This window comes from Mustela erminea, chromosome 5 (assembly GCF_009829155.1).
Source record: "Mustela erminea isolate mMusErm1 chromosome 5, mMusErm1.Pri, whole genome shotgun sequence".
Taxonomy (NCBI): Eukaryota; Metazoa; Chordata; class Mammalia; order Carnivora; family Mustelidae; genus Mustela; species Mustela erminea.
The window spans coordinates 147,826,862-147,850,382 of NC_045618.1; positions in this window are offsets into that span (position 1 = coordinate 147,826,862).

The following is a 23,521-nucleotide window of genomic DNA, read 5'->3' on the forward strand; positions in this document are numbered from 1 at the left end:
AATAGAAAGCCTGAACAGACCCATAACCAGTAAGGAGATTGAAACAGTCATCCAAAATCTCCAAACAAAAGCCCAGGGCCAGACGGCTTCCCGGGGGAATTCTACCAAACATTTAAAGAAGAACTAATTCCTATTCTCCTGAAACTGTTCCAAAAAATAGAAATGAAAAAAAAAAAAAAAAAAACCTTCTAAACTCATTTTATGAGGCCAGCATCACCTTGATCCCAAAACCAGACAAGGATCCCATCAAAAAAGAGAACTCTTGAGAGACTATGGACTCTGAAAAACAATCTTAGGGGTTTGAAGTGGCGTGGGGGTGGGAGGTTGGGGTACCAGGTGGTGAGTATTATAGAGGGCACGGATTGCATGGAGCACTGGGTGTGGTGAAAGAATAATGAATACTGTTTTTCTGAAAATAAATAAATTTAAAAAAATGATTCTTTCAAATGCTAAATACAATTAAAAAAACAAAAAGAGAGAGAACTACAGACCAATATCCTTGATGAACACAGATGCGAAAATTCTCACCAAAATACTAGGCAATAGAATTCAACAGTACATTAAAAGGATTATTCACTACGATGAAGTGGAATTTATTCCAGTGCTGCAAGGTTGGTTCAACATATGCAAATCAATCAATGTGATACAACACATCAATAAAAAAAAGAACAATAACCATATGATACTCTCAATAGATGATGAAAAAGCATTTTACAAAGTACAGCATCCCTTCCTGATCAAAACTCTTCAAATTGTAGGGATAGAGGGCACATACCTCAATATAGTCAAACCCATCTATGAAAAACCCACTGCAAATATCATTCTCAATGAAGAAAACTGAAAGCTTTTCTGCTAAGGTCAGGAACACAGCAGGGATGTCCATTATCACCACTGCTATTCAACACAGTACTAGAAGTCCTAGCCTCAGCAATCAGACAACAAAAGGAAATTAAAGGCATCCAAATCGGCAAAGAAGAAGTTGAACTATCACTCTTCACAGATGATATGATACTATATGTGGAAAACCCAAAAGACTCCACTCCAAAACTGCTTGAACTTGTACAGGAATTCAGTAAACTGTCAGGATAGAAAATCAATGCACAGAAATCAATTGCATTTCTCTACACCAACAACAAGACAGAAGAAAGAGAAATTAAGGAGTCAATCCCATTGACAATTGCACCCAAAACCATAAGACACCTAGGAATAAACCTTCCCTATGACCCAGCTATTGCACTCCTGGGTATTTACCCCAAAGATACAGATGTCGTGAAAAGAAGGGCCATCTGTACCCCAATGTTTATAGCAGCAATGGCCACAGTCGCCAAACTGTGGAAAGAACCAAGATTTCCTTCAACAGACGAATGGATAAGGAAGATGTGGTCCATACACACTATGGAGTATTATGCCTCCATCAGAAAGGATGAATACCCAACTCTTGTAGCAACATGGAGGGGACTGAAAGAGATTATGCTGAGTGAAATAAGTCAAGCAGAGAGAGTCAATTATCATATGGTTTCACTTATTTGTGGAGCATAACTAATAGCATGGGGGACATGGGAGTTAGAGAGGAGAAGGGAGTTGGGGGGAATTGGAAGGGGAGGTAAACCATGAGAGTCTATGGACTCTGAAGAACAATCTGAGAGTTTTGAAGGGGCGGGGGATGGGAGGTTGCGGTACCATGTGGTGGGTATTAGAGGGCACGGATTGCATGGAGCACTGGGTGTGGTGCAATATTAATGAATACTCTTATGCTAAAAATAAAAAATAAATTATAAAAAATTATTTAAAAAAATGGAACAAGCATCAGGTGAACAAATTCATGTCAATATATCTTCTAATTGTAATCATGAGACAAGCAATAAACTTAAACTCTCAGGAATGAAATGTACTCACAGGAGCTAAGAACCAGCATCTTGGCATATTGTGAGTGCAGATCCGTGATAAAAAATAAACTGTCACAAGGTTTAGATAGAATATTTTATGGATTTCTTGTAATCATGTGTACCAGAGGTGTTATAGGGTGAAGTTCACCAAGACCATATTATTAAATCAATCCTGTCCTTGTGCATTTCTATCCTGTAGGATGGGGAAAAATCATAAAAAGCCTCCCCACACCCGGTTGGTCCTGGCAGGATGGGAGGAAGATGATTCAGAGCAGGAATTCATGGAGATCCATGCATCCTGAGTCCACCACAGGAACAAAAATTTATCTGCAGAGAAAGCCCTCAGAAGAAACATCCTAGGGTCACAGGTGGAGCCCCATAGGATCTGGGATGGGAAAAGACGTCACAATCTCAGTTCTGTTGAGGACTACACACACTTTTCACATGGAATGAAAACCTTAGTCTTCAGGGGAAAGTAGAGAAACAAGAAGCTGGGGACACCCAAGACGTCTGGAGGTATGGGGGGGACAACCGGGAGGAAGAGAATAACTGTGTACCCAGAGACAGGCAAGAATACATGGACTTGGACCACTGGTGGAGGAGGCAGTGACACATGCAGGACTCTCCCGACCGAGGTTCCTGGGAGCACCTGAGGCTAAGGCTACATCATCAAGTCAGTGTTCTTGTAGTCTGAAGGCTTCCACCACATTAGTGACTGTCACCTGAGTAACAGGAGAGTGGAAGTAGATTCTACATGGGGGAGCTCAAGGCAATCATGGTGCTGATCAGGGAACAGAAACAGGAGATCTCTGGAGGAATCTGAACTCTTGTGTGGCTACAGCAAAGACACATTTCACTGCTGCTACCAAGACAGCCCGTTTTCCAGTGGATGCAGGAAGAGAATCACACACTCCACAGTGTAGGCCTCACAAAGAGAGGGTATGATCTTCTACAGGAAGCATAAAACATAACAATATGATACCAAGTGCCCTTTTATGGTAGACATTTATGAAACCCCACCATAATTCCAGGGGCTCTGTACTGTTAGGAAACCTCTCTGTTCCACTCACCTCTCTATTCTCTTATGGTTCAATTCCTGGATGTGCAAGTTTGGCGACAGCAGCTCCATGTACAAATCATATTGAAATTTGTCAAAGCTGGGTCACTCTATTGTATTTGGTAATTCAGAGCTGCTCCATACATCATGAGTGAATTTAACTCCCCCCAAACACCTTCACTACCAGGAATGTTCACGTGTAAAGGACAGAATAGGATGGCAGATCTGTCAGATTTTGTCATTGCTCTAATCAGTGCCACCACCCTGGGAGCATCCTCGGTGAACCATCATCACTCCATGACATATTTACAAAGTGGTGCCTTCTCTTGTTCTGCAATGACACTTCACACCTGTGTGACAGGGGCACACCTGTGTCCTCATCACTGCACTCCCTGATTTACATCAGTGCTCTGTGAAGACCCTTCTCTCAGTATCTTCATGAACAGTGCTGTGGATGTAGGATCTTGTCTCCTGGCTCCCCTGTAGGTTGTAAATGTGAATTACATAATAAATACACTACCAGCTTGATAGAGGCATTGAAGACCATGAGTAGTTGGCGGATCCAGTTATAAGGACACATCTGGATGTTGTGTTAGGGTCTGGAAGAGGGGACTGACCAGCTCGGCGACTGCAGAGTGTAAGAGACATGCACAGCACCGATGTCCATGGGAGTCTCAAACTCATGGGTGTTCTCTGGGCCTTTAATATGACCAGACTGATGTCAGTGTCCACCCTTTCTCCAGGGTGTGTGGACCTGGATGGAGACCAGCTGACTTCCCTACTCAGAGGGAAGGAAAGAAACAGGAGTGATCATATTTTTGTTAGTGTGGGTGAGTTCCTATGGTTTTCCTATGGTTTTCTCATCACCAGGAACAAAACACCTGGCATGTGGGGGTCACAGGTGTCTGTGATGACATTGTCAATGACAACTCTGGCTGGATACTAGGATGTGTTCAAAGACCCATTTAGAGAAGGCTTGCATCAAAATCTGAGAGAAGAACACAGATAGTAACCTCTTAGATCCTCATATGCAGCAACTTCTTGTAAGGTGGGTCTCTAAAAGCAAGGAAAACAACCAAAAAGGAACTTTGGGGACCACACCAAGATAAAAATCTGCAATGCAATGGAAACAGTCAACCAAACTAAAAGGTAACCTATGGAATTGGAGAAGCTACTTGCAAATGACACTACAGACAAGGGGTTGATATCCAAGATCAATAAAGAACTTACCAGACTCAACACCCAAAATCAAATAATCCAGTCAGGAAATGGGCAGAAGGCATGAGTAGACACTTCTCCAGAGATACATACAAATGGCCAATAGACATATGAAAAAATGCTCCACATCTCTTGTCACCCTGGAAATATAAATCAAAACCACAATGAGATATTAACTTATATGAGTTAGAAAGGCTAAAATTAATAATACAGGGAAAAACAAATGATGGAGAAGATGTGGAGAAAGAGGAACCCTCTTACACTGTTGGTGGGAATGCAAGTCATACAAGCACTTTGGAAAACAGTGTGTAGGTTCCCCCAAAACTTAAAATAGTACTTTCCTATGACTCAGCAATTGCACTATTGGGTATTTATCCCAAAGATACAGATGTAATTAAAAAGGGGGCACATGAACCCCAATATTCAAAGGATTAATGTCCACTATAGTGAAACTGTGAAAGGAGCTGAGGTGTCCTTTCACATATGAATGGATAAAGAAGATGTTGTCCGAGAGGGGGGACAAGATGGCAGGGAAGTAAGAGGAGGCGCCTTTTCAACTTGTACCTCAAAGTGAGCTGACTACCTACCAAAGAACTCCAATCACCCATGAAATCAGCCTGAGATCAGAATTATACATGTCTGGATCTCTACAGGGGCAGAAGACACCAGTGGGCAGGTAAAGCAGTGCGGGAACACGGACTGATATCGGAAGATAAACAAAAGGGGGGGAGCCACCAGAGGCGACCAGTTGGAAAGTAATACCCCAATACGAGCTAGAGTGCCCTGTGTCTGGGGACCAGCATTAACTTGGAGACTGGTTGAAAGCACTCCAAAAGAGCAAAGGATTGTGGGGGGAAATTGTGGGAATTGGGACAGCTAGGGACAGGGGCTTAAGTCTCCAGTCCCAGGACAGCCTCCCCTGGTGCTGAGGCACAGAAAGTGCGGCGGAGAAACCAGCTCGTGGTCCCTAAGACCAGCGCGCCTGAGAACATGTGGGGTCCGTGGGGTCAGTTTCCTGTGAGGGGATGGGAGCCACGCCGGGCGGAAGAATGCGAGAGCCCTGCTATAGAGCCTGTGATACTCCACTGAGAGGGGTATAGATACCCAGCCGTTGCCCTTTGATATGCGCCTTTGTTTCAGAGCCTGCACCAAACTCTCCCCCCCCCAGAGAGGTGTGTGAAGGCCCAGCCTGGTTCTCTCGGACCTGCACCCCATTCTCAGAGCCTGAGACCCGCGCATGAACCTCAGCCTCCCCTGAAATTGGTGCCCGCAAGCCAGGCACTCTTAGACCCAGAAAGACCAGGCACTTCCAGCCCGGGCCAGCGGGAAAATCTCAGTGTGCAATTGCTGCTTGGAACCTCTCTGGCAGTCTGGAGCTGCCCAGACAGCCGCCACTGCCTTGGCTTTGGATACAAGCAAAAGATCCTGTGCTCCCAGGGACCAAGACTTGGAACCTGCTCTGCCAGAGGCCAAGGGGGAACTTATTTAGGCTCTGCAGCCAGACTGAGGCTTCTCTCTGAGAGGGAGATCAGGGTGCGGTTTGTTTTCCTCTAAAACTACAAAAACCATCAAAAGCGGTCAAAGTGAGAAAAAAAAAGTGAACAAACATAAAAACCACCAGAGAACAAAAGCCTGAAAAAAAAAAATAACAGATTCCTCAGACTTAAGTAAGGAACATCATAGACTGACAACCCACGTGGCAGGCCCCTTCCCCAGAAAACAAACCAAGAAAGAAAAAAAAAAAAAAAAAGATGAAAAAAAAAAGACTACAAGAGAACAACCACTACTTCATAGGAAAACTTATTTTTCATTCATTCCCACTATTCTGGTTCATTTTTTTTTAATATATAGGTAATTTTTTAAACTAATAACCATCACAGTGAGCTGTCTAGTACATCAAATTCCATAATAACCTTCTAACCTGAACTTTTTGATACATTCACCTATGTTTTTTATGCATGTCTATTTTTTTAATTCCTTCTTTTCTTAAAATGTTATTTTATTTTTTAAAATTAAATTAATTTATTTATTTTCAGGAAAACAGTATTCATTATTTTTTCACCACACCCAGTGTTCCATGCAATCCGTGCCCTGTATAATACCCACCACCTGGTACCCAACATCCCCCCCCCTTTCAAACCCCTCATATTGTTTTTCAGAGTCCATAGTCTCATGATTCACCTCCCCTTCCAATTTACCCCAACTCCCTTCTCCTCTCTAACACCCCTTGTCCTCCATGCTATTTGTTATGCTCCACAAATAAGTGAAGCCTATGATAATTGACTCTCTCTGCTTGACTTATTTCACTCAACATAATCTCTTCCAGTCCCATCCATGTTGCTACAAAAGTTGAGTATTTGTCCTTTCTGATGGAGGCATAATGCTCCATAGTGTATATGGACCACATCTTCCTTATCCATTCGTCTGTTGAAGGGCATCTTGGTTCTTTCCACAGTTTGGCGACTGTAGTCATTGCTGCTATAAACATTGGGGTACAGATGGCCCTTCTTTTCATGACATCTGTATCCTTCGGGTAAATACCCAGGAGTGCAATGGCAGGGTCATAGGGAAGTTCTACTTTAATTTTCTTGAGGAATCTCCACACTATTCTCCAAAGAGGCTGCACCAACTTGCATTCCCACCTCTTACACTGTTGGTGGGAATGCAAGTTGGTGCATCTTTTTTTTTTTTAATTTTAGTTTATTTTAGTCTAGTTTATTCCTTTTTATTTTTATCTTCTAATATTCATATAGAGTTAAACTTCAAAGTAATCCTGCTTCCCCAATCAATACTACCCCTATAGGTAAACTAATTTTTAATCCCCCTTTATCTTAGGAAAGTTGAGTCCTTTAACAAAGATATCAAGATACATCCAGGAAGAAACAAAACATCCTTCCTCGCACACACTGAGAATTTATAACCACTCTCCCATCTTTTTCTTCCACAAGTGTTTCTGTGTTTTTGTGTTTGTCCCCATAGTATATAAATCTTACACTTGGGATCCTTTTTGACGAGGTTCTTCCTTTATTTGCATATATTTTTTTTCTCTTGTCATATACATTTATCAGTCTTTTTGTTTGTCTGTTATTCTTTGTCTACTTCATAAATCTTTCCCTGGGGCCCATTTGGGCTGAGCCTTCTCTTTCATCTTCCCTTTCTTTCCTGTCTCTCTCTCTCTCTCTTTTCTTTTTCTTTTTCTTTTCTTTTATCTCTCATTTGGTGGGGAATCCTGATTGCTCAGAAGTGTTCCAGGGTGCACCTTGACTGCACCACAGTTGATACATCCAGCTACATCTGTTCAGTCATCTCCCACCAAAATGACTAGGAGGACAAATGCCCAACAGAAGAAGAATACAGAGAATGGACCTTCTGCAACAGAACTAACAAATATCAACATAGACAATATGTCGGAAAGAGAATTCAGGCTAACAATAATCCAGGCAATAGCTAGGTTGGAGAAAGCCATGGATAACCAAACATAATGGATTAGGGGTGAGCTGAAAGCGACCAGAGTGGATGTTCACAGTGTTAGGGCGGAGATTAAAGCTACCAGGGAGGAGGTTCACAATGCTCTCAATGAGTTCCAATGTAATCTAAACTCTCTCAAAGCTAGGGTACTGAGACAGAAGATAGAATTAGTGATCTGGAGGACAAACAGATAGAGAGAAAGGATCAGGAGGAAGCCTGGAACAAACAGCTTAGAAACAAAGAAAACAGAATCAGGGCAATAAATGATGCCATGAAATATTCCAACGTCAGAATTATTGGAATCCCTGAAGGGGAGGAGAAAGAAAGAAGTCTGGAAGATATAGTGGAACAAGTCGTTCATGAAAATTTTCCCAATCTCGTGAATGGAACCAGAGTTCATGGACTAGAGTTTGAACGGTGCCCACCCAAGATTATACATTCCAAAAAAAATCACGACACCTGATAGTCAAATTGAGGAATTATAATTGTAGGTATAATCTCTTGAAAGCCGCTAGGGCAAAGAGGCTCCTTACTTACAAATTAAAGCCCATCAGAATAACATCAAACCTGTCCACAGAGATGTGGTAAGCCAGAAAAGGCTTTCAATATATATTCAGGGCACTAAATGAGAAGAACATGCAACCAAGAATACTTTATCCAGCAAGACTGACATTCAAAATGGATGGAGAGATAAAGAGTTTCCAAGACCGGCTAGGATTAAAAGACTATGCAACCACCAAGCCGACACTGCAGGAAATATTAAGGGAGGTTCTATAAAAGAGGAAAAATCCTAAGAAAAGCATTGAACAGAAATATAGAGACAGTCTACAGAAAGAAAGACTTCAAAGGTAACACGATGTCAATAAAAACGTATCTATCAATAATCACTCTCAATGTGAATGGCCTAAATGTGCCCATAAAATGGCACAGGGTTGTAGATTGGATAAAACGACAGGACCCATCCATATGTTGTCTACAAGAGACCCATTTTGAACCTAAAGATATACCCAGACTGAAACTGAAGGGATGGAGAAGCATTTTTCATGTCAATGGGCCTGAAAAGAAGGCTGGGGTAGTGATTTTCATATCCAAAAACTTAGATTTTAAACTCAAGACTGTAGTCAGAGATACAGAAGGACACTACATAATCCTTAAAGGGTCTATCCACCAAGATGATCTAACTATTGTAAATATCTATGCCCCTAATATGGGAGCAGCCAATTACATAAGAAAACTGTTAATCAAGATAAAGAGTCATATTGATATGAATACAGTATCGTAGGAGATCTTAACACACCACTCTCAGAAATAGACAGATCTTCGAAGCAGAAAATCAATAAAGAAACAAGAGCATTGAATGACACAGTGGACCAGATGGACCTCATTGATATATACAGAACATTCCACCCCAAAACAACAGAATATTCATTCTTCTCAAGTGCACAAGGAACCTTCTCAAGAATAGACCAAATACTGGATCACAAACCAGGACTCAACCGATAACAAAAGACTGAGATTATTCCCTGCATATTCTCAGATCACAGTGCTTTGAAACTGGAGCTTAATCACAAGGAAAAGTTCAGAAGGAACTCAAACACCTGGAAACTAAAGGCCACCTTGCTTAAGAATGCTTGGATCAACCAGAAGATCAAAAAAGAACTGAAACAATTCATTGAAACCAATGAGAATGAAGACACGTCAGTCCAAAACCTATGGGATACAGCAAAGGCGGTCCTAAGGGGGAAATACAGAGCCATCCAAGCCTCCCTCAAAAAATTGAAAAATCAAGAATACAGCAGCTTTCTCTACACCTTAAAGAACTGGAGACACAAGAACACATCAAACCAACTCCACACATAAGAAGGGAAATCATCAAGATTAGAGCTGAAATCAATGAGGTAGAAACCAAAGATACAGTAGAACATAAAATGAAACTAGAAGTTGGTTTTTTGAAAGAATCATTAAGATCAATAAAACATTGGCCACACTAATCCAAAAGAAAAGAGAGAAAGCCCAAATTTGTAAAATTATGAATGAAAAGGGAGAGATCACAACCAAGGAAGTAGAAACAATCATCAGAAGTTATTATCAATAGTTATATGCCAATAAGCTTAGCAACCTAGATGAAATGGATGCATTCCTGGAAAACTATAAACTCCTAAAATTGAACCAGGAAGAAATCGACAACCTGAATAGACCAATATCTAGTAATGAGATTGAAGCAGTGATCAAAAACTTCCCAAAAAACAACAGCCCAGGACCTGATGGATTTCCTGGGGAATTCTACCAAACTTTCAAAGAAGAAATAACACCTATTCTCCTGAAGCTGTTTCAAAAATTGAAGCAGAAGGAAAACTTCCAGACTTTCTATGAAGTCAGCATTACCTGATCCCCAAAACAGGCAAAGACCCTACCAAGAAGGAGTATTTAAGACCACTATCACTGATGAATATGGATGCTAAGATTCTCAACAAGATCCAAGCAAACAGGATCCAACAGCACATTGAAAAGATTATCCACCATGATCAGGTGGGATTCATCCCTGGGCTACAAAGATGGTTCAACATTCGAAAATCAATCAATGTGATAGAACAAATTAAGATGAGAAGAGAGAAGAACAACATGGTCCTCTCAATTTATGCAGAAGAAGCATTCGACAAAATCCAGCATCCGTTCCTGATTAAAACGCTTCAAAGTATAGGGATAGAGGGAACATTCCTGAACTTCATAAAATCTATCTATGAAAGACCCACAGAAATATCATCCTCAATGGGAAAAAGCTTGCAGCCTTCCCGATGAGATCAGGAACACGACTATGATGCCCAATCTCAACACTCTTGTTCAACATAGTTTTAGAAGTCCTATCAACGGCAATCAGACAACAAAGAGAAATAAAAGGTATCCAAATTGGCAATGAAGAAGTAAAACTCCCTCTCTTCACAGATGACGTGGTTCTTTATATGGAAAACCCTAAAGACTCCACCCCCAAATTACTGGAATTAGTACAACAATTCAGCAACGTGGCAGGATACAAAGTCAGTGTGCAGAAAGCAGTGGCTTTCTTATACACTAACAATGAAAATAAAGAAAGGGGAATTAAAGAATTGATTCCATTTACTATAGCACCAAGAACCATAAGATACCTGGGAATAAACCTAACCAAAGAGGTAAAGGATCTGTACTTGAGGAACTACAGAACACTAATGAAGGAAATTGAAGAAGACACAAAAAGATGGAAGACCATTCCATGCTCTTTGATCAGAGGAATAAACATTGTTAAAATGTCTATACTGCCTAGAGCAATATATACTTTTAATGCTATTCCAATAAAAATTTCTTCAGTATTCTTCAAAGAGCTGGAGCAAATAATCCAACAATTTATATGGAATCAGAAGAGACCCCAAATCGCAAAGGAAATGTTGAAAAACAAAAAGAAAACTGGGGGCATTACGTTACCTGATTTCAAGATTTATTACAAAGCTGTGGTCACCAAGACAGCATGGTACTGGCATAAAAACAGACACATAGACCAGTGGAATGGAGTAGCGAGCCCAGATATGGACCCTCAACTCTATGGTCAAATAATCTTCGACAAAACAGGAAAAAATATACAGTGGAAAAAAGACAGTCTCTTCAATAAATAGTGCTGGGAAAACTGGGCAGCTATATGTAGAAGAATGAAACTCGACCATTCTCTTACACCGTACACAAAGATAAACTCAAAATGGATAAAAGACCTCAACGTGAGACAGGGATCCATCAGAATCCCAGAGGAGAACATAGGCAGTATTCTCTTCGATATCAGCCACCACAACTTCTTTAAGATATGTCTCCAAAGGTAAAGGAAACAAAAGCGAAAATAAACTTTTGGGAATTCATCAAAATCAAAAGTTTCTGAACAGCCAAGGAAACAGTCAGACAACAAAGAGACAACCCACGGAATGGGAGAAGATATTTGCAAAGGACAGTACAGACAAAAGGTTGATATCCAGGATCTATAATGAACTCCTCAAACTCAACACACACAAAACAGGCAAACATATAAAAAATTGGCAGAAGATATGAACAGAGACTTATCCAATGAAGACATATAAATGGCTATCAGACACATGAAAAAATGTTCATCATCACTAGCCCTCAGGGAGATTCAAATTAAAACCACATTGAGATATCATCTTACACCAGTTAGAATGACCAAAATTAACAAGACAGGAAACAACATGTGTTGGAGAGGATGTGGAGAAAGGGGAACCCTCTTCCACTGTTGTGCAGCCTCTTTGGAGAACAGTGTGTAGATTCCTCAAGAAATTACAATCTGAGGGGTTTGAAGAGGTGGGGGGGTCGGATGTTGGGTACAAGGTGGTTGGTATTAGAGATGGCACGGATTGAATGGAGCACTCAGTGTGGTGAAATAATAATGAATAATGTTATGCTGAAAATAAATAAATTAATAAAAAAAAAGAAATTAAAAATAGAACTTCCTTATGGCCCTGCCATTGCACTCCTGGGTATTTACCCCAAAGATACAGATGTAGTGTAAAGAAGGGCCATCTGTACCCCAAGGTTTATAGCAGCAATGGCCACGGTCGCCAAACTGTGGAAAGAACCATAATGCCCTTCAATGGATGAATGGTTAAGAAAGATGTGGTCCATATACACTATGGAGTATTATGCCTCCATCAGAAAGGATGAATACCCAACTTTTGTAGCAACATGGACGGGACTGGAAGAGATTATGCTGAATGAATAAATCAAGCAGAGAGAGTCAATTATCATATGGTTTTGCTTATTTGTGCAGCATAACAAATAGCATGGAGGACATGGGGAGTTAGAGAAGAGAAGGGAGTTGGGGGAAATTGGAATGGGAGGTGAATCATGAGAGACTATGGACTCTGAAAAACAATCTGAGGGGTTTGAAGTGTCGGGGGGTGGGAAGTTGGGGTACCAGGTGGTGGGTATAATAGAGGGCATGGATTGCATGGAGCACTGGGTGTGGTGAAAAAATAATGAATACTGTTATGCTGAAAATAAATAAATTTAAAAAACGAGTAAACAGTTGCCTATTATTATTTATTCAGAATATATATTTTTCATCTTATATTCAGAGAACATATAAAATATATTTTAGTGTAAAAATTATTTCAATATGAAACTTAATGATTATAACATATAATATTAAGAAAATATCAGAACCTGTAAAAATCTAGACCCCCCCAATTCCAGTACATAATTTTCTAGCAGAGAAGGAAAGCAATTCACCCTCTATGCCTGTAACCAGACTTAACCTGTTTTTGGTGGGCCTGAGCACCCCTTGATAGCCTGAGTGCTCCCTAGTGACCCGAGCACCTCCTTGTGACCGAGGGCCCCCTGGTGTCCTGACTGTACCTGCAGCCCAGCCTCTCCTGTGTCCCTGCAGGGAGTTTTAGGTCTGGGCTCACTGACATGCCCTCACTAGGTCTCTACAAAATAGTACAAGGCCAGGACCTTGGTGGCACTGAGATCAGTCAGCAGCAAGAACTCATTCTGGGATGTGACTCTGGAGATGGACATGTGGCTCTTGTTGGATGCACTGTCATGTGTGCTTTACCTATGATTTATAAGCAAATTCATTGCACCCAGTCACTTGGGGTTGGTGGATTCATTTCCACCAGAAATTACTGCATGACACAGAGAATCCAGAGACAACATTGGTGAGGTTCAGGGTCTGTGATCCCCTCACTCATGAGCCTGACTCCTGAAGCAGCACCTGGGACAGGACACCTGGGTACAAGACCCCGTCACTCATGACACTCACAACCATCCCAATGGTCTGATGTCTGACATCTGGACCATCTACTTGTGGAGCTGTCACCAGCCACAGAGAAGGGCCTAGAAACTCATATTCCTCCAGACCACAGCTCTGCCTTCCTTAGATACCTCACCCTGTCTGAAGAGAGAGCTGTGAGCTCCCACGCCTGAGAGTGGATTTCACCCTAGAGGTTGAGGAGAAGTTTGCATGTGTGGGAGGGAGCCTGTCCTTGGAAATCGACAAGGACAGAGTCGGGCTGCTCTGGACCTTCCAGGACCACCTGTGGGTATCTCCTTGTTGAACTCATAAGGTATGTTGGTCTGGGATGGGTGATCCCTTGGTCTATGAGCTGTGTTGGAAGCAGGTCAACAGGAAGCAGGTCAACAGGAAGCAGGCCTCACTTTCTGAGTATAAGAATAAATATTGAATAAATGAGTGATTCAAAATTCATTTTAATCTAAATCCAGAGACAACATTGGTGAGGTTCAGGGTCTGTGATCCCCTCACTCATGAGCCTGACTCTTGAATTACACTAAATTATATTTACACTAAAATTACACTAAAATATATTTTTCAAAAAAAATATTTAATGGGATCCATACTTTGTAGCTACAGCTTTCCAAATGAACAACTACCTGCACAGCATGGGTGCATCTGGGGACCTTTGATCCCAATGGTCTCTGCTGATGGGATTTGTCGGCCAAGATGTCTGCAAAACGTGTAAGTGATATCTTTTTCCTCAAGCGCATGGACACCAACACAAGGCACCTATGCTATGATCTGCAGATACAGTTCCAATACTTGGAGGGTGCCACTCTTATCCTGAGAAATCCACCTCACAAAGGGGCCTGTTATCTCTGGAAGGGGATCTTGCTTTAAAGAAAAGTGGGTAACTTTTCTCTTATGCTGCACAGTGATGATCATTAATTCAGGCATGGAGTTAACGACACTCAAATAGTACACCGAAGGAAATAGTGTTAATGACCCAGAGATTATTAAGATCTAAACATTAGATGCCTAATAAGAGGTTGTGTGGGTTATGTTCATATTCCTGAAAGACTTGTGGCAAGTGGATAAATGCTGTGTGGGATGAATAGACTTCAAATAGAGATCAGGTGACTATAGAACAGATAGATGACAAATGGATACTTAGATAATTTTATATTATTTTGAAAGATGCTAGAGAAGAATCTTATCATTATAACACATAAAATGGAGTGTTCATAACTGTCAATATTTTAAAACCATATTTTCATGATGAAAGAATATTTTGGTGTCAACTTTGGGTCGACACGTAAGTAAGGGCATGTGTCAGTGTTTTTATGGATAAGCTCAGCTTCCACTTAGGGTGGTGATGGTTCCTGGAGATATTGGTTGTTGTGCTATTTTGTGTAGCTCTGGAGCAGCTCTTCCCCTATAACACCCCATGGCATATACCTTTGATACCTAAGTCATTGTAAACAGGACCACATCTTTAAATGGAGAGGATGTAAATAAGATCTTTGTGTTATTTAGCATCTTGCAATGACTTAGTTGATGAAGGCTCATTTCCCCAGAGTGAGAGGTTACAAGAGAAATTGAGACTCAGAGCAGGAAAACAAAGGAGCCCTAAGCATGGGTTTGTTCACAGCAACAGACACTGCAGAGCCCTACAGGAAACTGTCACTTCACAGCTTCTCTATGCACCTACATCTGGGGCTGGGACTCGTGGTCAGAGGGTCCTGAGGACCCCAAGTAACCAGATGCCCCCTTCCCTCCAGAGCTTACTTCTTCCATTACCTGTCATCCCATGGTCTTACTTCCCAGGGTATCCTGAACTCAGATGTGCAGAGACATATTGTTTCCAGAGTGGCTGCAGCAGGTTGAATTCCCACCAACAGTGCAAGAGGGTTCCCTTTCTGGGCATCCTTGCCAACATTTGTTGTTTCCTGCCTTGTTCATTTTAGACATTCTCTCCTGTGAAGTCATAGTATATTGTGGTTTTCGTTTGTATTTCCCTGATTCCAAATGATTTGGAACATTTTTCATGTGTCTGTTGGTCTTTTGAATGTCTTCTTTGGAGAAATATTTGTTCTTGTATACTCCCCATTTTGTGGCAGGATGAATTGATCTTGGGTGTTGAGTTCAATAAGTTCTTTGTAAATTTTATGAATTAGTCCTTTTTTATTAAGTTCAATTATATAACATAGAGTACATCATTAGTTTTTTTTTTTTACATCATTAGTTTTTGATGTAGAGTTCAATGATTAACTAGTTGCATATAACCCCCAGTGTCCATTAGATCACGTGCCCTCCTTAATACCCATCACCCTGATACCCCATCTCCCCATACCCCTCCCTTCTGAACCCTCAACATATTACTCCATATTCAGAGTCTCTTATGGATTGTCTCACTCTCTTATTTCTTCCCATTCAGTTTTCCCTCCCTTCTCCTATTGTCCTTTGCACTATTCCTTATGTTCCATATATGAGTGAAACCATGTGATAATTATCTTTCTCTGCTTGACTCATTTCACTTAGAATAATACCCTCCAGCTCCACCCATGTTGATGCAAATGTTATCTTTTATCCTTTCTGGAGGATGAGCAATATTCCATTGTATATATGAACCACATCTTCTAATTTTTTTGTCCCAATCTCATAATTTTAGAAGGGTATACTACAGTGAGTCAAATGTGAGAATAGGTGATACTAGGACACTTTGATTCAGGGAGTAATGAATTTCAACATGTAAAAGGTAAGTTGTATGAGAGAAAATAAAAGTAGGTGGAACAGAATAACTGATTTTACTTCCCTGAAACTCCACATAATTTTTAGGAAAGAGATTAAGGAACAACAACAACAACAAACTTGTAAAATCATGAGAACAGGAAGATGGAAAGGTAAATCTAATAACAGGAGTTTAGAATCTGGAAAACATATGGTGAAATACTTATGGGTGAATGATAACTGGCAGTAACACATTCCTCTTGCTTTGGGGTATGTAGGGTAGGAAGAATTTAAAATAAAGTCATGACATTGGTCTGAAATTCTCCTTTTTGGTAGTGTCTTTGCCTGGTTTGGGGATGAAGGTAATGCTGGCTTCATAGAAAGAGTCTGGAAGTTTTCCTTCTGCTTCATTTCTTTGAAACAGATTCAGGAGAATAGGTATTATTTCTTCTTTGAAAGTTTGGTAGAATTCCCCAGGGAATCCATCAGGTCCTGGGCTCTTGTTTTTTGGGAGGTTTTTGACCACTGCCTCAATCTCATTACTAGATATTGGTCTATTCAGGTTGTCAATTTCTTTCTGGTTCAGTTTGGGGAGTTTATAGTTTTCCAGGAATGCATCCATGTCATCTAGGTTGCTTAGCTTATTGGCATATAACTGTTGATAATAACTTCTGATGATTGTTTCTACGTCCTTGGTGTTCTTTGTGATCTCTCCCTTTTCATTCATAATTTTATGAATTTGGGCTTTCTCTCTTTTCTTTTGGATTAGTGTGGCCAATGGTTTATCAAAGTTATTGACTCTTTCAAAAAACCAACTTCTAGTTTCATTGATACGTTCTACTGTATCTCTGGTTTCAACCTCATTGATCTCATCTCTAATCTTGATGATTTCCCTTCTTATGTGTCGAGTTGGTTTGATTTGTTGTTGATTCTCCAGTTCTTTAAGGTATAGAGAAAGCTGCTGTGTTCTGGATTTTTCAATTTTTTTGAGGGAGGCTTGGGTGGCTATGTATATCCCCCTTAGGACCTCCTTTGCTGTATTCCATAGGTTTTGGACTCAAGTGTCTTCATTCTCATTGGTTTTCATGAATTGTTTCAGTTCTTTGATCTCCTGTTTGATCCAAGCATTCTTAAGCAAGGTGGTCTTTAGCTTCCAGGTATTTGAGTTCCTTCTGAACTTTTCCTTATGATTGAGCTCCAGTTTCAAAGCATTGTGATCTGAGAATATGAAGGGAATAATCTCAATCTTTTGGTATCGGTTGAGTCCTGATTTGTGACCCAGGATGTGGTCTATTCTGGAGAAGGTTCCATGTGCACTTGGGAAGATTGAGAATCCTGTTGTTTTAAGGGGGAATGTTCTGTATATATCTATGAGGTCCATCTGGTCCAATGTGTCATTCAATGCTCTTGTTTCTTTATTGATTTTCTGCTTCAATGATCTGTCTATTTCTGAGAGAGGTGTGTTAAGATCTCCTATGATTAGTGTATTCATATCAATATGACTCTTTATCTTGATTAACAGTTTTCTTATGTAATTGGCTGCTCCAATATAGGGGACATAGATATTAACAATTGTTAGATCATCTTGGTGGATATTCCCTTTAAGGATGATGTAGTTCAGGGACGCCTGGGTGGCTCAGTTGGTTGGACGACTGCCTTCAGCTCAGATGATGATCCCACAGTCCTGGGATCGAGTCCCACATCGGGCTCCCAGCTCCACGGGGAGTCTGCTTCTCTCTCTGACTTTATCCTCGCTCATGTTCTCTCTCACTGTATCTCTCTCAAATAAATAAAAAAATAATAAAAAAAGAATGATGTAGTGCAGAAGGAAAATTTCCAGACTTTTTCTATGAAGCTAGTATTACCTTGATCCCCAAACCAGGAAAAGACCCTACCAAAAAGGAGAATTTCAGACCAATATCACTGATGAATATGGATGCCAAGATTCTCAACAAGATCTTAGCAAACAGGATCCAACAACACATTAAAAAGATTATCCACCATGACCAGGTGGGATTTATTCCTGGGCTACAAGGATGGTTCAACATTTGCAAATCAATCAACGTGATAGAACAAATTAATAGACGAAGAGAGAAGAAAAACATTGTCCTCTCAATACATGCAGAAAAAGCATTTGACAAAATCCAGCATCCATTCCTGATTAAAACACTTCATAATACTCGCTTAGCAGGAACATTCCTGAACTTCATACAATCTATCTATGAAAGACCCACAGCAAATATCATCCTCAATGGGAAAAAGCTTGCAGTCTTCCCATTGAGATCAGGAACATGACAAGGATGCCCACTCACACCACTCTTCTTCAACATAGTATTAGAAGTTCTAGCAACAGCAATCAGACAACAAAGAGAAATAAAAGGTATCCAAATTGGCAATGAAGAAGTCAAACTCTCTCTCTTTGCAGATGACATGATTCTTTATATGGAAAACCCAAAAGACTCCACCCCCAAACTACTAGAACTCATACAATTCAGCAACGTGGCAGGATACAAAGTCAATGTACAGAAATCAGTGGCTTTCTTATACACTAATAATGAAAATACAGAAAGGGAAATTAGAGAATAGATTGCATTTACTATAGCACCAAGAACCATAAGATACCTAGGAATAAACCTAACCAAAGAGGTAAAGGATCTGTACTTGAGGAACTACAAAACACTCAGGAAAGAAATTGAAGAAGACACAAAAAGATGGAAGGCCATTCCTTGCTCTTGAATTGGAAGAATAAATATTGTTAAAATGTCTATACTGCCTAGAACAATCTATATTTTTAATGCCATTACCATCAATATTCCACCAGTATTCTTCAAAGAGCTGGAGCAAATAATCCAAAAATTTGTATGGAATCTGAAGAGACCCAGAATTGCTAAGGAAATGTTGAAAAATAAAAATAAAACGGGGGGCATAACGTTACCTGATTTCAAGCTTTACTACAAAGCTGTGATCACCAAGACAGCATGGTACAGGCATAAAAACATAGACCAGTGGAACAGAGTAGAGAGCCCATATATGGACCCTCAACTCTATGGTTAATTAAACATCAACAAACAGGAAAAAATATACAGTAGAAAAAAGACAGTGGGGAAAAAATGGTGCTGGGAAAACTGGGCAACTATATGTAAAAGGATGAAACACGACCATTCTCTTACACCATACACAAAGATAATCTCAAAATGGATAAAAGACCTCAATGTGAGACAGGAATCCATCAGAATCCTAGAGGAGAACATAGGCAGTAATCTCTTCGATATCAGCCACAGCAACTTCTTTCAAGATATGTCCCCAAGGCAAAGGATACAAAAGCAAAAATGAACTTTTGGGACTTCATCAAAATCAAAAGCTTCTGCACAGCAAAGAAAACAGTCAAGAAAACAAAGAGGCAACCCACAGAATGGGAGAAGATATTTGCAAATGACAGTACAGAAAAAAGGTTGATATCCAGGATCTACAATGAACTCCTCAAACTCAACACACACAAAACACACAATCCTATCAAAAAAATGGGCAGAAGATATAAACAGACACTTCTCCAGTGAAGACATGCAAATGGCTATCAGACACATGAAAAAATGTTCATCATCACTAGCCATCAGGGAGATTCAAATTAAAACCATATTGAGATATCACGTTAAAACCGTTAGAATGGCCAAAATTAGCAAGACAGGAAACAACATGTGTTGGAGGGGATGTGGAGAAAGGGGAACCCTCTTACACAGTTGGTGGGAATGTAAGTTGGTGCAGCCTCTTTGGAGAACAGTGTGGAGATTCCTCAAGAAATTAAAAATAGAACTTCCCTATGATCCTCCCATTGCACTCCTGGGTATTTACCCCAAAGATACAGATGTCATGAAAAGAAGGGCCATCTGTACCCCAATGTTTATAGCAGCAATGGCCACAGTCACCAAACTGTGTAAAGAACCAAGATGCCCTTCAACGGACAAATGGATAAGGAAGATGTGGTCCATATACACTATGGAGTATTATGCTTCCATCAGAAAGGACGAATACCCAACTTTTGTAGCAACATGGACAGGACTGGAAGAGATTATGCTGAGTGAAATAAGTCAAGCAGAGAGAGTCAATTATCATATGGCTTTACTTATTTGTGGAGCATAATAAATAGCATGGAGGACATGGAGATATAGAGAGAAGGGAATTGGGGGAAATTGGAAGGGGTGGTGAACCATGGGAGACTATGGACTCTGAAAAACAGTCTGAGGCTTTTGAAGGGGTTGGGGTTGGGAGTTCGGGGTACCAGGTGGTGGGTATTATAGAGGGCACGGATTGCATGGAGCACTGGGTGTGGTGCAAAAATAATGAATTCTGTTATCTTGAAAATAAATTAAAAAATAAATAATAAAAAAACAAGAAATGCAACAGGGCAATAGGAGTGTGCATGCATAGACAAATCATCATGTAAAAATACAGTGAGAAACAGCCATCTAAAAACCAAAAGGAACGTTCTCAGTAGAAACCAACCCTGCTGACACCTTGATCTCAGATTTCCAGCCTCCATAATTGTGCAAAAATAAATTTCTGTTGTTGAAGTCACCCAGTTGATAGTATGCTTTTAGGACAGCGCTAGCAGGCTAATACAGAGACATAGACATACCATTTTCTAAAAAAAGAAAATGAAAAACTCTAATAGATGGACAAATAAAATATGAAGATGTTACAAAATAAAAAATAAATTAAAAAATAAATAAATAAAATAAATTAAAGTTATGGATGTATTGCTGAAGACAGTGGATGGTATTGAATAAGCATTTAGAGTGATTATTCATATATATATATATATGTATATATATATATATAATAGAGTTGGTCATAAATCAGAGATATTTTTCTGATCAAAAAAAGATATATTTATGGGGCGCCTGGGTGGCTCAGTGGGTTAAGCCGCTGCCTTCGGCTCAGGTCATGATCTCAGGGTCCTGGGATCGAGCCCCGCATCGGGCTCTCTGCTCAGCAGGGAGTCTGCTTCCCTCTCTCTCTCTCTCTCTCTCTCTGCCTGCCTCTCCATCTACTTGTGATTTCTCTCTGTAAAATAAATAAATAAAATCTTTAAAAAAAAAAGATATATTTAATCTGAAACATTTTAACATATATTGCACATTATTCTTATCAGTTTGGTTATTCACAGTAGTCAAGACATGGAAACAACCTAAATGTTCATCAGTGGATGAATCCATAAAGACAATGTACTGTATACGTAAAAAGTAATACTATTCAGCCTTAAAGAAGGAGGAAATGGGAGCACCTGGGTGGCTAAAAAAAATAAAAATTTAAAAAAAAATTTTTTAATAAACACATAATGTATTTTTATCCCCAGGGGTACAGGTCTATGAATGCCAGGTTTACACACTTCACAGCACTCACCATAGCACATACCCTCCCCAATGTCCATAAGCCCACCCCCAATACTATGCACTCCTGGGTATTTACCCCAAAGATACAGATGTCGTGAAAAGAAGGGCCATCTGTACCCCAATGTTTATACAGCAATGGCCACGGTCTCCAAACTGTGAAAGAACCAAGATGCCCTTCAACGGACAAATGAATAAAGAAGATGTGGTCCATATACACTATGGAGTATTATGTCTCCATCAGAAAGGACAAATACCCAACTTTTGTAGCAACATGGACGGGAATGGAAGAGATTATGCTGAGTGAAATAAGTCAAGCAGAGAGAGTCAATTATCATATGGTTTCACTTATTTGTGGAGCATAACAAATATCATGGAGGACAAGGGGTGTTAGAGAGGAGAAGGGAGTTGGGGTAAATTGGAAGGGGAGGTGAATCACGAGAGACTATGGACTCTGAAAAACAATCTGAGGGGTTTGAAGTGTCAGGGGGGTGGGAAGTTGGGGTACCAGGTGGTGGGTATTATAGAGGGCACGGATTGCATGGAGCACTGGTTGTGGTGAAAAAATAATGAATACTGTTTTTCTGTAAATAAATAAATGGAAAAATTAAAAAAAAATACCAATGATCCTTTTACAGAAATAGAAAAAAAAAATCCTTATACATATAGAAATATAAAGCACAAGGCTGTGACAACACAATCATGAGACTCCTTGGGACATAATATTCTTTCTTTATAAATATAGTGCAGAGGTATATGAACTACAATGTTCTATGACTAACATAAAATCATACTCATAGGCATTGCAGTGGATTACAGAGAAAAGAAGTGAATGTGTTCATATACAGTCAGCATAGTCCCTGCAAGTTATTTAAGAAAACACAGGGGAAAGGATAGTGTCTATAACAAATAGTGTTGTACATTCACATGCAAAATCATGACATTGGGTCCTCATCTTATTTCATACAGATATATAGATCCAGAAAATCTCACAGGGGATTAAAGACTTAAGTGAAAAACCTGACCCCAAAACCCCCATAAGAGAACAAAGGGGAACAAATATCATGACATTTGCTCAGCTATGGTTTATTTGTTATAAAAGTGAAATCACAGGAAACAAGAGCAAAGACAGACAGGTGGGACTACATCAAACTACAAAGTGTGCAGAAAAATGTTGGCAGCGCAAAAAGGCAGCCTATGATGGGCGCCTGGGTGGCTCAGTGGGTTAAGCCGCTGCCTTCGGCTCAGGTCATGATCTCAGGGTCCTGGGATCGAGTCCCGCATCGGGCTCTCTGCTCGGCGGGGAGCCTGCTTCCCTCTCTCTCTCTCTCTCTGCCTGCCTCTCCATCTACTTGTGATTTCTCTCTGTCAAATAAATAAATAAAATCTTTAAAAAAAAAAAAAAAGATTTTAAAATAAAAAAAGGCAGCCTATGAAATGGGAGACGGTGCTCAACCAAATATTGAGAAGGAGTTAACATTCCAAGACGACACTGCAGGAAATACTAAGGGGGGTTCTATAAAAGAGGAAAAATCTTAAGAATAGCATTGAACAGAAATATAGAGACAGTCTACAGAAAGAAAGACTTCAAAGGTAACTCAATGTCAATAAAAACGTATCTATCAATAATCACTCTCAATGTGAATGGCCTAAATGCACCCATAAAATGGCACAGGGTTGCAGATTGGATAAAACGACACGATCCATCCATATGTTGTCTACAAGAGACCCATTTTGAACCTAAATATACATCCAGACTGAAACTGAAGGGATGGAGAAGCATCTTTCATGCCAATGGGCCTCAAAAGAAGGCTGGGGTAGCGATTCTCACATCAGATAAATTAGATTTTAAACTCAAGACTGTAGTCAGAGATACAGAAGGGCACTACGTAATCCTTAAAGGGACTATCCACCAAGATGATCTAACAATTGTAAATATCTATGCTCCCAATATGGGAGCAGCCAATTACTTAAGAAAACTGTTAATCAAGATAAAGAGTCATATTGA